The sequence below is a fragment of the Scyliorhinus torazame genome, chromosome 5 (genome assembly GCF_047496885.1).
Source record: "Scyliorhinus torazame isolate Kashiwa2021f chromosome 5, sScyTor2.1, whole genome shotgun sequence".
NCBI classification, from domain to species: Eukaryota; Metazoa; Chordata; class Chondrichthyes; order Carcharhiniformes; family Scyliorhinidae; genus Scyliorhinus; species Scyliorhinus torazame.
In genome coordinates this window covers 123,884,134-123,898,259 of record NC_092711.1, presented here as the reverse complement: position 1 = coordinate 123,898,259, position 14,126 = coordinate 123,884,134, and the positions used below count along the sequence as shown (strand labels likewise).

Genomic DNA, 14,126 nt, shown 5'->3' with positions numbered 1-14,126 from the left:
GACTTGTGCAATGTTCAACCTCACTGTGTTGCTGCAGCTTCTCATGGTTCGTCTGAGAGGCCATGTCACTTATTACAAGAAGACAGCCGTTTCTTTAAAACCGATGTCTCAACTTATAAAACAATCAGGAATCGAACTTTACAGACCTGAAGATAAGTTATGTTTTGCTTGAAGTGGAAGTTAAATTGAGAATGCAGGGCTTTCGTAAATAACCACAACCTGACGGGTGCATGCATTTTGCTCTTCCTCGTTGATGAAGACCAGTTACGAGATTGCGGCAATAGTCAGCAACAGTCTAAACTGGAAGTTCGAGATGTTCCTGCCCGGTTTCGAACCGGCGACCTTTCGCGTGTAAGGCGAATGTGATAACCACTACACTACAGAAACAGCTGGCAATCAACGGACGTGTACAATGTGCAACCTCACTGTGTTGCTGCAGATTCGCATGGTGAGGCTGAGAGGCTAGGCCACTTATTACAAGTCGACTGCTGTTTCTTTCAAAAACAGATGTTTCAACATATAAAACCACGAGATGTAGAAATTAGATCGAACTTAACATGATCTGCGTTAACTTCACAGGGACGTGACCCATCTAATCTACAGAGCCAAAGTGGAGAATTGAACTGACTGGAGAGCTGCATCTTAACGCTGACCTTCCGGACCTCGGCCTCCTGAAATGTTCCAAAGAAGCTCAACAAACACTCGAGGAACAGCAGCGCATCTTTCCACTGGGCTCAATACAGCTTTCACACTCATAGTGTGTGCAACCGTCTCACACTGTAAATGCTGCCCCCATTCTGTGTGTACTACCATCGCAGATTTGGGTTTGAATCTTGTTTCCACTTCGTCTTTGTATCCGGGCGGTAGTTGCTGAGAGCTGGCACAGACACAGCGGCTGGAATGGCCTCATACTGTGGTGTAATTATTCTCTCATTCGATTCTCACCTCACTCTGTGGCCAGGGAACCCTTGGCCTTTTCTCATTTAATCTCTCCTGGCTTGCACCCTGTCAGAGCGCTTTCCTGTTGTTCTGTTTGCTCCCACCAGGATTTGACTTGGTTAAAACGTCCGACATTTCTAACCCGCCCCGGTTTTAATGAAAGGTGATGGTGAAAGACGTGCTTTGTTGTCCTGTCGACAAATGCCGCCTGACTCGCTGAGTTGTTCCAGTATCTTCCGCAGATGTCGGATCAACTTTCGATACGAGAATTGAAGACGTTCTGCTCACTTTGCTCTGCATCAAGAATCAGCTGTCCCACCCAGTGAGTTAAAGCGCACGCCAAAAGTTCGAATGCCGAGCCAGCCAGGAGTCGAACCTAGAATCTCCTGATTCGTAGTCAAACGCGTTATCCATTGCGCCACTGGCCCAGCCGGGTGCATGCATTTTGCTATTCCTTGTTGAGCCTCTGTGGCGCATTCGGCGGGATTCATTCACATTGGGTTTCCTTTGAGAAGCTGAGCTCACACAGCAGGGAACCAATACGTTCCCGAGACAATCAAGACATTTTCTAAAAGCTTGTCTATGTGTGGATATTCACTTACTTCTATTGACTTATTCCAGTAGATTCAGGCAGCTCTCTGTATGTTTCATTTTATTCAGTTCAACAACATCAGACTGTGTAACCTCTCTTCCCCCTCCACCATCTGCTTCTTCCCCCTCCACCATCTGTATCCATCATCTTATTTTAATTCCTTGCATTGATATGTTTTACCCTCAGCATTGCCCCCCTCCCCCAGCCCATACCATCCTACTTGAGCAATCTGATCCCTGTCGCCAATTGTTCGCTGACACACTGCTTACTTTCTGCGATTAACACATTCTGATCTCTTGAGGCGCCACTATCAGCACCTTGATTAGCCTCATTTACATTCCCTTTTTCTTTCTGTCCGAGACATTTTCGTCATTTTCCACCTATTGCTGACCACTCTATCGAGGCCCAATAGGGCACGCCAACCCCGCCCCATCCACATTAGTCTGAATCTGACCCCATTTCCAGTTCTCCAGCTTTGACAAAGAGTCACCCAGACCCGGACCGACCGCTGCCATCTCGCTCCACAGAGGCTGTCAGTCCTGCTGAGATTGTCCAGTATGTTCTGTTTTTGTTTCAGAATGAAGCATCCGCAGTAAGTTGCATTTGTCGTTCATTTAGACATGTTTGAGATGGTGAATAAGTATGTTTATCTGCATTTGTAAATGCATGAAATTCTGTTGTGGATGAACTAGCTCCGAATATCCAAAATAAGAAGGTCCTTTTCTTCTCATTGCCTGTCGAAAATTCAGTGCTTGTGACTTAATGTGGAATTTATTTTAGTGGCTCATGAGAGACTAATCCGCATAATCCTCGAACATACGAGATGGGGAACACAAGTACTTTGTGCAAACATTCCTCACACAACATGAGAAGCACTTGATGTTTCTACCCGGTATGGCCCCGGGGACCTTTCGCATGTTAGGGGAATGTGCTAACCACTACACTACAGAAACCGCTGGCGGTGCAGTAATCAATGGACTTGTGCAATGTTCAACCTCACTGAGTTGCTGCAGATTCTCATGGTTCGTCTGAGAGGCCATGTCACTTATTACAAGAAGACAGCCGTTTCTTTAAAACCGATGTCTCAACTTATAAAACAATCAGGAATCGAACTTTACAGACCTGAAGATAAGTTATGTTTTGCTTGAAGTGGAAGTTAAATTGAGAATGCAGGGCTTTCGTAAATAACCACAACCAGACGGGTGCATGCATTTTGCTATTCCTCGTTGATGAAGACCAGTTACGAGATTGCGGCAATAGTCAGCAACAGACTAAACTGGAAATACGAGATGTTTCTGCCCGGTTTCGAACCGGGGACCTTTCGCGTGTAAGGCGAATGTGATAACCACTGCACTACAGAAACAGCTGGCAATCAGTGGACGTGTATAATGTGAAACCTCACTGTGTTGCTGCAGATTCGCATGGTGAGGCTGAGAGGCTAGGCCACTTATTACAAGACGACTGCTGTTTCTTACAGCTTTCACACTCATAGTGTGTGCAACAGTCTCACACTGTAAATGCTGCCCCCATTCTGTGTGTCCTTCCATCGCAGATTTGGGTTTGAATCTTGTTTCCACTTCTTCTTTGTATCCGGGCGGTAGTTGTTGAGAGCTGGCACAGACACAGCGGCTGGAATGGCCTCATACTGTGGTGTAATTATTCTCTCATTCGATGCTCACCTCACTCTGTGGCCAGGGAACCCTAGGCCTTTTCTCATTTAATCTCTCCTGACTTGCACCCTGTCAGAGCGCTTTCCTGTTGTTCTGTTTGCTCCCACCAGGATTTGACTTGGTTAAAACGTCCGACATTTCTAACCCGTCCCGGTTTTAATGAAAGGTGATGGTGAAAGACAAGCTTTGTTGTCCTGTCGACAAATTCCGCCTGACTCGCTGAGTTGTTCCAGTATTTTCCGCAGATGTTAGATCGACTTTCGATGGCAAAAACAGCGTGCTTCTGTTACTTTCCCGGGGCTCGTTGGTCTAGGGGTATGACATTCACTTACCTCTATTGACTAATTCCAGTTGATTCAGGCAGCCCTCTGTATATTTCATTTTATTCAGTTCAACAACATCAGACTGTGTAATCTCTCTTCTCCCTCCACCATCTGTTTATTTCCATCAAGTTATTTTCATTCCTTCCATTGGTATGTTTTACCCTCAGCATTGCGCCCCTCCCCCCAGCCCATACCATCCTACTTGAGCAACCCTGTCGCCAATTGTTCGCTGACACACTGTTTTCTTTGTTCTGCTATTAACACATTCTGATCTCTTGAGGCGCCACTATCAGCAACTTTCTTAGCCTTGATTAGCCTCATTTACAGTCCCTTTTTCTTTCTGTCCGAGACATTTTCGTCATTTTCCACCTATTGCTGACCACTCTATCGAGGCCCAATAGGGCACGCCAACCCCGCCCCATCCACATTTGTCTGAATCTGACCCCATTTCCAGTTCTCCAGCTTTGACAAAGAGTCACCCAGGCCCGGAACGACCGCTGCCATCTCGCTCCACAGAGGCCGTCAGTCCTGCTGAGATTGTCCAGTATGTTCTGTTTTTGTTTCAGAATGAACCATCCGCAGTAAGTTGCATTTGTCGTTCATTTAGACATGTTTGAGATGGTGAATAAGTAGGTGTATCTGCATTAGTAAATGCATGAAATTCTGTTGTGGATGAACTAGCTCCGCATATCCAAAATAAGAAGGTCCTTTTCTTCTCATTGCCTGTCGAAAATTCAGTGCTTGTGACTTAATGTGGAATTTATTTTAGTGGTTTATGAGAGTCTAAACCTCATAATCCTCGAACATACGAGATGGGGGAACAAAAGTACTTTGTGCAAACATTCCTCACACAACATGAGAAGCACTTGATGTTTCTACCTGGTATGGCCCCGGGGACCTTTCGCATGTTAGGGGAATGTGCTAACCACTACACTACAGAAACCGCTGGCGGTGCAGTAATCATTGGACTTGTGCAATGTTCAACCTCACTGTGTTGCTGCAGCTTCTCATGGTTCGCCTGAGAGGCCATGTCACTTATTACAAGAAGACAGCCGTTTCTTTAAAACCGATGTCTCAACTTATAAAACAATCAGGAATCGAACTTTACAGACCTGAAGATAAGTTATGTTTTGCTTGAAGTGGAAGTTAAATTGAGAATGCAGGGCTTTCGTAAATAACCACAACCAGACGGGTGCATGCATTTTGCTATTCCTCGTTGATGAAGACCAGTTACGAGATTGCGGCAATAGTCAGCAACAGACTAAACTGGAAGTTCGAGATGTTTCTGCCCGGTTTCGAACCGGGGACTTTTCGCGTGTAAGTCGAATGTGATAACCACTACACTACAGAAACAGCTGGCAATCAACGGACGTGTACAATGTGCAACCTCACTGTGTTGCTGCAGATTCGCATGGTGAGGCTGAGAGGCTAGGCCACTTATTACAAGTCGACTGCTGTTTCTTTCAAAAACAGATGTTTAAACATATAAAACCACGAGTTGTAGAAATTAGATCGAACTTAACATGATCTGCGTTAACTTCACAGGGACGTGACCCATCTAATCTACAGAGCCAAAGTGGAGAATTGAACTGACTGGAGAGCTGCATCTTAACGCTGACCTTCCGGACCTCGGCCTCCTGAAATGTTCCAAAGAAGCTCAACAAACACTCGAGGAACAGCAGCGCATCTTTCCACTGGGCTCAATACAGCTTTCACACTCATAGTGTGTGCAACCGTCTCACACTGTAAATGCTGCCCCCATTCTGTGTGTACTACCATCGCAGATTTGGGTTTGAATCTTGTTTCCACTTCGTCTTTGTATCCGGGCGGTAGTTGCTGAGAGCTGGCACAGACACAGCGGCTGGAATGGCCTCATACTGTGGTGTAATTATTCTCTCATTCGATGCTCACCTCACTCTGTGGCCAGGGAACCCTAGGCCTTTTCTCATTTAATCTCTCCTGACTTGCACCCTGTCAGAGCGCTTTCCTGTTATTCTGTTTGCTCCCACCGGGATTTGACTTGTTTAAAACGTCCTACATTTCTAACCCGCCCCGGTTTTAATGAAAGGTGATGGTGAAAGACGTGCTTTGTTGTCCTGTCGACAAATCCCGCCTGACTCGCTGAGTTGTTCCAGTATCTTCCGCAGATGTCGGATCAACTTTCGATACGAGAATTGAAGACGTTCTGCTCACTTTGCTCTGCATCAAGAATCAGCTGTCCCACCCAGTGAGTTAAAGCACACGCCAAAAGTTCGAATTCCGAGCCAGCCAGGAGTCGAACCTAGAATCTCCTGATTCGTAGTCAGACGCGTTATCCATTGCGCCACTGGCCCAGCCGGGTGCATGCATTTTGCTATTCCTTGTTGAGCCTCTGTGGCGCATTCGGCGGGATTCATTCACATTGGGTTTCCTTTGAGAAGCTGAGCTCACACAGCAGGGAACCAATACGTTCCCGGGACAATCAAGACATTTTCTAAAAGCTTGTCTATGTGTGGATATTCACTTACTTCTATTGACTTATTCCAGTAGATTCAGGCAGCTCTCTGTATGTTTCATATTATTCAGTTCAACAACATCAGACTGTGTAACCTCTCTTCCCCCTCCACCATCTGCTTCTTCCCCCTCCACCATCTGTATCCATCATCTTATTTTAATTCCTTGCATTGATATGTTTTACCCTCAGCATTGCCCCCCTCCCCCAGCCCATACCATCCTACTTGAGCAATCTGATCCCTGTCGCCAATTGTTCGCTGACACACTGCTTACTTTCTGCGATTAACACATTCTGATCTCTTGAGGCGCCACTATCAGCACCTTGATTAGCCTCATTTACATTCCCTTTTTCTTTCTGTCCGAGACATTTTCGTCATTTTCCACCTATTGCTGACCACTCTATCGAGGCCCAATAGGTCACGCCAACCCCGCCCCATCCACATTAGTCTGAAACTGACCCCATTTCCAGTTCTCCAGCTTTGACAAAGAGTCACCCAGGCCCGGAACGACCGCTGCCATCTCGCTCCACAGAGGCTGTCAGTCCTGCTGAGATTGTCCAGTATGTTCTGTTTTTGTTTCAGAATGAAGCATCCGCAGTAAGTTGCATTTGTCGTTCATTTAGACATGTTTGAGATGGTGAATAAGTATGTTTATCTGCATTTGTAAATGCATAAAATTCTGTTGTGGATGAACTAGCTCCGAATATCCAAAATAGGAAGGTCCTTTTCTTCTCATTGCCTGTCGAAAATTCAGTGCTTGTTACTTAATGTGGAATTTATTTCAGTGGCTCATGAGAGACTAAACCTCATAATCCTCGAACATACGAGATGGGGGAACAAAAGTACTTTGTGCAAACATTCCTCACACAACATGAGAAGCACTTGATGTTTCTACCCGGTATGGCCCCGGGGACCTTTCGCATGTTAGGGGAATGTGCTAACCACTACACTACAGAAACCGCTGGCGGTGCAGTAATCAATGGACTTGTGCAATGTTCAACCTCACTGTGTTGCTGCAGCTTCTCATGGTTCGTCTGAGAGGCCATGTCACTTATTACAAGAAGACAGCCGTTTCTTTAAAACCGATGTCTCAACTTATAAAACAATCAGGAATCGAACTTTACAGACCTGAAGATAAGTTATGTTTTGCTTGAAGTGGAAGTTAAATTGAGAAGGCAGGGCTTTCGAAAATAACCACAACCAGACGGGTGCATGCATTTTGCTATTTCTCGTTGATGAAGACCAGTTACGAGATTGCGGCAATAGTCAGCAACAGACTAAACTGGAAATACGAGATGTTTCTGCCCGGTTTCGAACCGGGGACCTTTCGCGTGTTAGGCGAATGTGATAACCACTACACTACAGAAACAGCTGGCAATCAACGGACGTGTACAATGTGCAACCTCACTGTGTTGCTGCAGATTCGCATGGTGAGGCTGAGAGGCTAGGCCACTTATTACAAGTCGACTGCTGTTTCTTTCAAAAACAGATGTTTCAACATATAAAACCACGAGATGTAGAAATTAGATCGAACTTAACATGATCTGCGTTAACTTCACAGGGACGTGACCCATCTAATCTACAGAGCCAAAGTGGAGAATTGAACTGACTGGAGAGCTGCATCTTAACGCTGACCTTCCGGACCTCGGCCTCCTGAAATGTTCCAAAGAAGCTCAACAAACACTCGAGGAACAGCAGCGCATCTTTCCACTGGGCTCAATACAGCTTTCACACTCATAGTGTGTGCAACCGTCTCACACTGTAAATGCTGCCCCCATTCTGTGTGTACTACCATCGCAGATTTGGGTTTGAATCTTGTTTCCACTTCGTCTTTGTATCCGGGCGGTAGTTGCTGAGAGCTGGCACAGACACAGCGGCTGGAATGGCCTCATACTGTGGTGTAATTATTCTCTCATTCGATGCTCACCTCACTCTGTGGCCAGGGAACCCTAGGACTTTTCTCATTTAATCTCTCCTGACTTGCACCCTGTCAGAGCGCTTTCCTGTTATTCTGTTTGCTCCCACCGGGATTTGGCTTGGTTAAAACGTCCGACATTTCTAACCCGTCCCGGTTTTAATGAAAAGTGATGGTGAAATACGAGCTGTGTTGTCCTGTCGACAAATCCCGCCTGACTCGCTGAGTTGTTCCAGTATCTTCCGCAGATGTCGGATCAACTTTCGATACGAGAATTGAAGACGTTCTGCTCACTTTGCTCTGCATCAAGAATCAGCTGTCCCACCCAGTGAGTTAAAGCGCACGCCAAAAGTTCGAATTCCGAGCCAGCCAGGAGTTGAACGTGGAATCTCCTGATTCGTAGGCAGACGCGTTATCCCTTGCGCCACTGGCCCAGCCGGGTGCATGCATTTTGCTATTCCTTGTTGAGCCTCTGTGGCGCATTCGGCGGGATTCATTCACATTGGGTTTCCTTTGAGAAGCTGAGCTCACACAGCAGGGAACCAATACGTTCCCGAGACAATCAAGACATTTTCTAAAAGCTTGTCTATGTGTGGATATTCACTTACTTCTATTGACTTATTCCAGTAGATTCAGGCAGCTCTCTGTATGTTTCATTTTATTCAGTTCAACAACATCAGACTGTGTAACCTCTCTTCCCCCTCCACCATCTGCTTCTTCCCCCTCCACCATCTGTATCCATCATCTTATTTTAATTCCTTGCATTGATATGTTTTACCCTCAGCATTGCCCCCCTCCCCCAGCCCATACCATCCTACTTGAGCAATCTGATCCCTGTCGCCAATTGTTCGCTGACACACTGCTTACTTTCTGCGATTAACACATTCTGATCTCTTGAGGCGCCACTATCAGCACCTTGATTAGCCTCATTTACATTCCCTTTTTCTTTCTGTCCGAGACATTTTCGTCATTTTCCACCTATTGCTGACCACTCTATCGAGGCCCAATAGGGCACGCCAACCCCGCCCCATCCACATTAGTCTGAATCTGACCCCATTTCCAGTTCTCCAGCTTTGACAAAGAGTCACCCAGACCCGGACCGACCGCTGCCATCTCGCTCCACAGAGGCTGTCAGTCCTGCTGAGATTGTCCAGTATGTTCTGTTTTTGTTTCAGAATGAAGCATCCGCAGTAAGTTGCATTTGTCGTTCATTTAGACATGTTTGAGATGGTGAATAAGTATGTTTATCTGCATTTGTAAATGCATGAAATTCTGTTGTGGATGAACTAGCTCCGAATATCCAAGATAAGAAGGTCCTTTTCTTCTCATTGCCTGTCGAAAATTCAGTGCTTGTGACTTAATGTGGAATTTATTTTAGTGGCTCATGAGAGACTAATCCTCATAATCCTCGAACATACGAGATGGGGAACACAAGTACTTTGTGCAAACATTCCTCACACAACATGAGAAGCACTTGATGTTTCTACCCGGTATGGCCCCGGGGACCTTTCGCATGTTAGGGGAATGTGCTAACCACTACACTACAGAAACCGCTGGCGGTGCAGCAATCAATGGACTTGTGCAATGTTCAACCTCACTGTGTTGCTGCAGATTCTCATGGTTCATCTGAGAGGCCATGTCACTTATTACAAGAAGACAGCCGTTTCTTTAAAACCGATGTCTCAACTTATAAAACAATCAGGAATCGAACTTTACAGACGAAGATAAGTTATGTTTTGCTTGAAGTGGAAGTTAAATTGAGAATGCAGGGCTTTCGTAAATAACCACAACCAGACGGGTGCATGCATTTTGCTATTCCTCGTTGATGAAGACCAGTTACGAGATTGCGGCAATAGTCAGCAACAGACTAAACTGGAAATACGAGATGTTTCTGCCCGGTTTCGAACCGGGGACCTTTCGCGTGTAAGGCGAATGTGATAACCACTACACTACAGAAACAGCTGGCAATCAGCGGACGTGTACAATGTGAAACCTCACTGTGTTGCTGCAGATTCGCATGGTGAGGCTGAGAGGCTAGGCCACTTATTACAAGACGACTGCTGTTTCTTACAGCTTTCACACTCATAGTGTGTGCAACAGTCTCACACTGTAAATGCTGCCCCCATTCTGTGTGTCCTTCCATCGCAGATTTGGGTTTGAATCTTGTTTCCACTTCTTCTTTGTATCCGGGCGGTAGTTGTTGAGAGCTGGCACAGACACAGCGGCTGGAATGGCCTCATACTGTGGTGTAATTATTCTCTCATTCGATGCTCACCTCACTCTGTGGCCAGGGAACCCTAGGCCTTTTCTCATTTAATCTCTCCTGACTTGCACCCTGTCAGGGCGCTTTCCTGTTGTTCTGTTTGCTCCCACCAGGATTTGACTTGGTTAAAACGTCCGACATTTCTAACCCGTCCCGGTTTTAATGAAAGGTGATGGTGAAAGACAAGCTTTGTTGTCCTGTCGACAAATTCCGCCTGACTCGCTGAGTTGTTCCAGTATTTTCCGCAGATGTTAGATCGACTTTCGATGGCAATAACAGCGTGCTTCTGTTACTTTCCCGGGGCTCGTTGGTCTAGGGGTATGACATTCACTTACCTCTATTGACTAATTCCAGTTGATTCAGGCAGCCCTCTGTATATTTCATTTTATTCAGTTCAACAACATCAGACTGTGTAATCTCTCTTCTCCCTCCAACATCTGTTTATTTCCATCAAGTTATTTTCATTCCTTCCATTGGTATGTTTTACCCTCAGCATTGCGCCCCTCCCCCCAGCCCATACCATCCTACTTGAGCAACCCTGTCGCCAATTGTTCGCTGACACACTGTTTTCTTTGTTCTGCTATTAACACATTCTGATCTCTTGAGGCGCCACTATCAGCAACTTTCTTAGCCTTGATTAGCCTCATTTACATTCCCTTTTTCTTTCTGTCCGAGACATTTTCGTCATTTTCCACCTATTGCTGACCACTCTATCGAGGCCCAATAGGGCACGCCAACCCCGCCCCATCCACATTAGTCTGAATCTGACCCCATTTCCAGTTCTCCAGCTTTGACAAAGAGTCACCCAGGCCCGGAACGACCGCTGCCATCTCGCTCCACAGAGGCTGTCAGTCCTGCTGAGATTGTCCAGTATGTTCTGTTTTTGTTTCAGAATGAAGCATCCGCAGTAAGTTGCATTTGTCGTTCATTTAGACATGTTTGAGATGGTGAATAAGTATGTTTATCTGCATTTGTAAATGCATGAAATTCTGTTGTGGATGAACTAGCTCCGAATATCCAAAATAGGAAGGTCCTTTTCTTCTCATTGCCTGTCGAAAATTCAGTGCTTGTTACTTAATGTGGAATTTATTTCAGTGGCTCATGAGAGACTAAACCTCATAATCCTCGAACATACGAGATGGGGGAACAAAAGTACTTTGTGCAAACATTCCTCACACAACATGAGAAGCACTTGATGTTTCTACCCGGTATGGCCCCGGGGACCTTTCGCATGTTAGGGGAATGTGCTAACCACTACACTACAGAAACCGCTGGCGGTGCAGTAATCAATGGACTTGTGCAATGTTCAACCTCACTGTGTTGCTGCAGCTTCTCATGGTTCGTCTGAGAGGCCATGTCACTTATTACAAGAAGACAGCCGTTTGTTTAAAACCGATGTCTCAACTTATAAAACAATCAGGAATCGAACTTTACAGAACTGAAGATAAGTTATGTTTTGCTTGAAGTGGAAGTTAAATTGAGAAGGCAGGGCTTTCGAAAATAACCACAACCAGACGGGTGCATGCATTTTGCTATTTCTCGTTGATGAAGACCAGTTACGAGATTGCGGCAATAGTCAGCAACAGACTAAACTGGAAATACGAGATGTTTCTGCCCGGTTTCGAACCGGGGACTTTTCGCGTATTAGGCGAATGTGATAACCACTACACTACAGAAACAGCTGGCAATCAACGGACGTGTACAATGTGCAACCTCACTGTGTTGCTGCAGATTCGCATGGTGAGGCTGAGAGGCTAGGCCACTTATTACAAGTCGACTGCTGTTTCTTTCAAAAACAGATGTTTCAACATATAAAACCACGAGATGTAGAAATTAGATCGAACTTAACATGATCTGCGTTAACTTCACAGGGACGTGACCCATCTAATCTACAGAGCCAAAGTGGAGAATTGAACTGACTGGAGAGCTGCATCTTAACGCTGACCTCCCGGACCTCGGCCTCCTGAAATGTTCCAAAGAAGCTCAACAAACACTCGAGGAACAGCAGCGCATCTTTCCACTGGGCTCAATACAGCTTTCACACTCATAGTGTGTGCAACCGTCTCACACTGTAAATGCTGCCCCCATTCTGTGTGTACTACCATCGCAGATTTGGGTTTGAATCTTGTTTCCACTTCGTCTTTGTATCCGGGCGGTAGTTGCTGAGAGCTGGCACAGACACAGCGGCTGGAATGGCCTCATACTGTGGTGTAATTATTCTCTCATTCGATGCTCACCTCACTCTGTGGCCAGGGAACCCTAGGCCTTTTCTCATTTAATCTCTCCTGACTTGCACCCTGTCAGAGCGCTTTCCTGTTATTCTGTTTGCTCCCACCGGGATTTGACTTGGTTAAAACGTCCGACATTTCTAACCCGCCCCGGTTTTAATGAAAGGTGATGGTGAAAGACGTGCTTTGTTGTCCTGTCGACAAATCCCGCCTGACTCGCTGAGTTGTTCCAGTATCTTCCGCAGATGTCGGATCAACTTTCGATACGAGAATTGAAGACGTTCTGCTCACTTTGCTCTGCATCAAGAATCAGCTGTCCCACCCAGTGAGTTAAAGCGCACGCCAAAAGTTCGAATTCCGAGCCAGCCAGGAGTCGAACCTAGAATCTCCTGATTCGTAGTCAGACGCGTTATCCATTGCGCCACTGGCCCAGCCGGGTGCATGCATTTTGCTATTCCTTGTTGAGCCTCTGTGGCGCATTCGGCGGGATTCATTCACATTGGGTTTCCTTTGAGAAGCTGAGCTCACACAGCAGGGAACCAATACGTTCCCGAGACAATCAAGACATTTTCTAAAAGCTTGTCTATGTGTGGATATTCACTTACTTCTATTGACTTATTCCAGTAGATTCAGGCAGCTCTCTGTATGTTTCATTTTATTCAGTTCAACAACATCAGACTGTGTAACCTCTCTTCCCCCTCCACCATCTACTTCTTCCCCCTCCACCATCTGTATCCATCATCTTATTTTAATTCCTTGCATTGATATGTTTTACCCTCAGCATTGCCCCCCTCCCCCAGCCCATACCATCCTACTTGAGCAATCTGATCCCTGTCGCCAATTGTTCGCTGACACACTGCTTACTTTCTGCGATTAACACATTCTGATCTCTTGAGGCGCCACTATCAGCACCTTGATTAGCCTCATTTACATTCCCTTTTTCTTTCTGTCCGAGACATTTTCGTCATTTTCCACCTATTGCTGACCACTCTATCGAGGCCCAATAGGGCACGCCAACCCCGCCCCATCCACATTAGTCTGAATCTGACCCCATTTCCAGTTCTCCAGCTTTGACAAAGAGTCACCCAGGCCCGGAACGACCGCTGCCATCTCGCTCCACAGAGGCTGTCAGTCCTGCTGAGATTGTCCAGTATGTTCTGTTTTTGTTTCAGAATGAAGCATCCGCAGTAAGTTGCATTTGTCGTTCATTTAGACATGTTTGAGATGGTGAATAAGTATGTTTATCTGCATTTGTAAATGCATGAAATTATGTTGTGGATGAACTAGCTCCGAATATCCAAAATAGGAAGGTCCTTTTCTTCTCATTGCCTGTCGAAAATTCAGTGCTTGTGACTTAATGTGGAATTTATTTTAGTGGCTCATGAGAGTCTAAACCTCATAATCCTCGAACATACGAGATGGGGGAACAAAAGGACTATGTGCAAACATTCCTCACACAACATGAGAAGCACTTGATGTTTCTACCTGGTATGGCCCCGAGGACCTTTCGCATGTTAGGGGAATGTGCTAACCACTACACTACAGAAACCGCTGGCGGTGCAGTAATCATTGGACTTGTGCAATGTTCAACCTCACTGTGTTGCTGCAGCTTCTCATGGTTCGTCTGAGAGGCCATGTCACTTATTACAAGAAGACAGCCGTTTCTTTAAAACCGATGTCTCAACTTATAAAACAATCAGGAAT

General features: G+C 45.8%; 9 non-coding genes across 9 annotated transcripts; all 9 read right to left on the bottom strand.

Moving 5' to 3' along the window:
• Positions 1-314: 314 nt before the first annotated feature.
• trnav-uac (transfer RNA valine (anticodon UAC)) lies at positions 315-387 on the bottom strand. Its single transcript has one exon. It is a non-coding gene; the product is annotated as a tRNA-Val (tRNA).
• A 907-nt stretch (positions 388-1,294) lies between these two features.
• On the bottom strand, positions 1,295-1,367 carry trnar-acg (transfer RNA arginine (anticodon ACG)). Its single transcript has one exon. It is a non-coding gene; the product is annotated as a tRNA-Arg (tRNA).
• A 1,454-nt stretch (positions 1,368-2,821) lies between these two features.
• trnav-uac (transfer RNA valine (anticodon UAC)) lies at positions 2,822-2,894 on the bottom strand. Its single transcript has one exon. It is a non-coding gene; the product is annotated as a tRNA-Val (tRNA).
• A 1,910-nt stretch (positions 2,895-4,804) lies between these two features.
• Positions 4,805-4,877, bottom strand: trnav-uac (transfer RNA valine (anticodon UAC)). Its single transcript has one exon. It is a non-coding gene; the product is annotated as a tRNA-Val (tRNA).
• Positions 4,878-5,784: 907 nt separating this feature from the next.
• trnar-acg (transfer RNA arginine (anticodon ACG)) lies at positions 5,785-5,857 on the bottom strand. Its single transcript has one exon. It is a non-coding gene; the product is annotated as a tRNA-Arg (tRNA).
• Positions 5,858-7,312: 1,455 nt separating this feature from the next.
• On the bottom strand, positions 7,313-7,385 carry trnav-aac (transfer RNA valine (anticodon AAC)). Its single transcript has one exon. It is a non-coding gene; the product is annotated as a tRNA-Val (tRNA).
• Positions 7,386-9,817: 2,432 nt separating this feature from the next.
• On the bottom strand, positions 9,818-9,890 carry trnav-uac (transfer RNA valine (anticodon UAC)). Its single transcript has one exon. It is a non-coding gene; the product is annotated as a tRNA-Val (tRNA).
• Positions 9,891-11,800: 1,910 nt separating this feature from the next.
• On the bottom strand, positions 11,801-11,873 carry trnai-aau (transfer RNA isoleucine (anticodon AAU)). Its single transcript has one exon. It is a non-coding gene; the product is annotated as a tRNA-Ile (tRNA).
• A 907-nt stretch (positions 11,874-12,780) lies between these two features.
• trnar-acg (transfer RNA arginine (anticodon ACG)) lies at positions 12,781-12,853 on the bottom strand. The gene has a single exon. It is a non-coding gene; the product is annotated as a tRNA-Arg (tRNA).
• Positions 12,854-14,126: the final 1,273 nt, after the last annotated feature.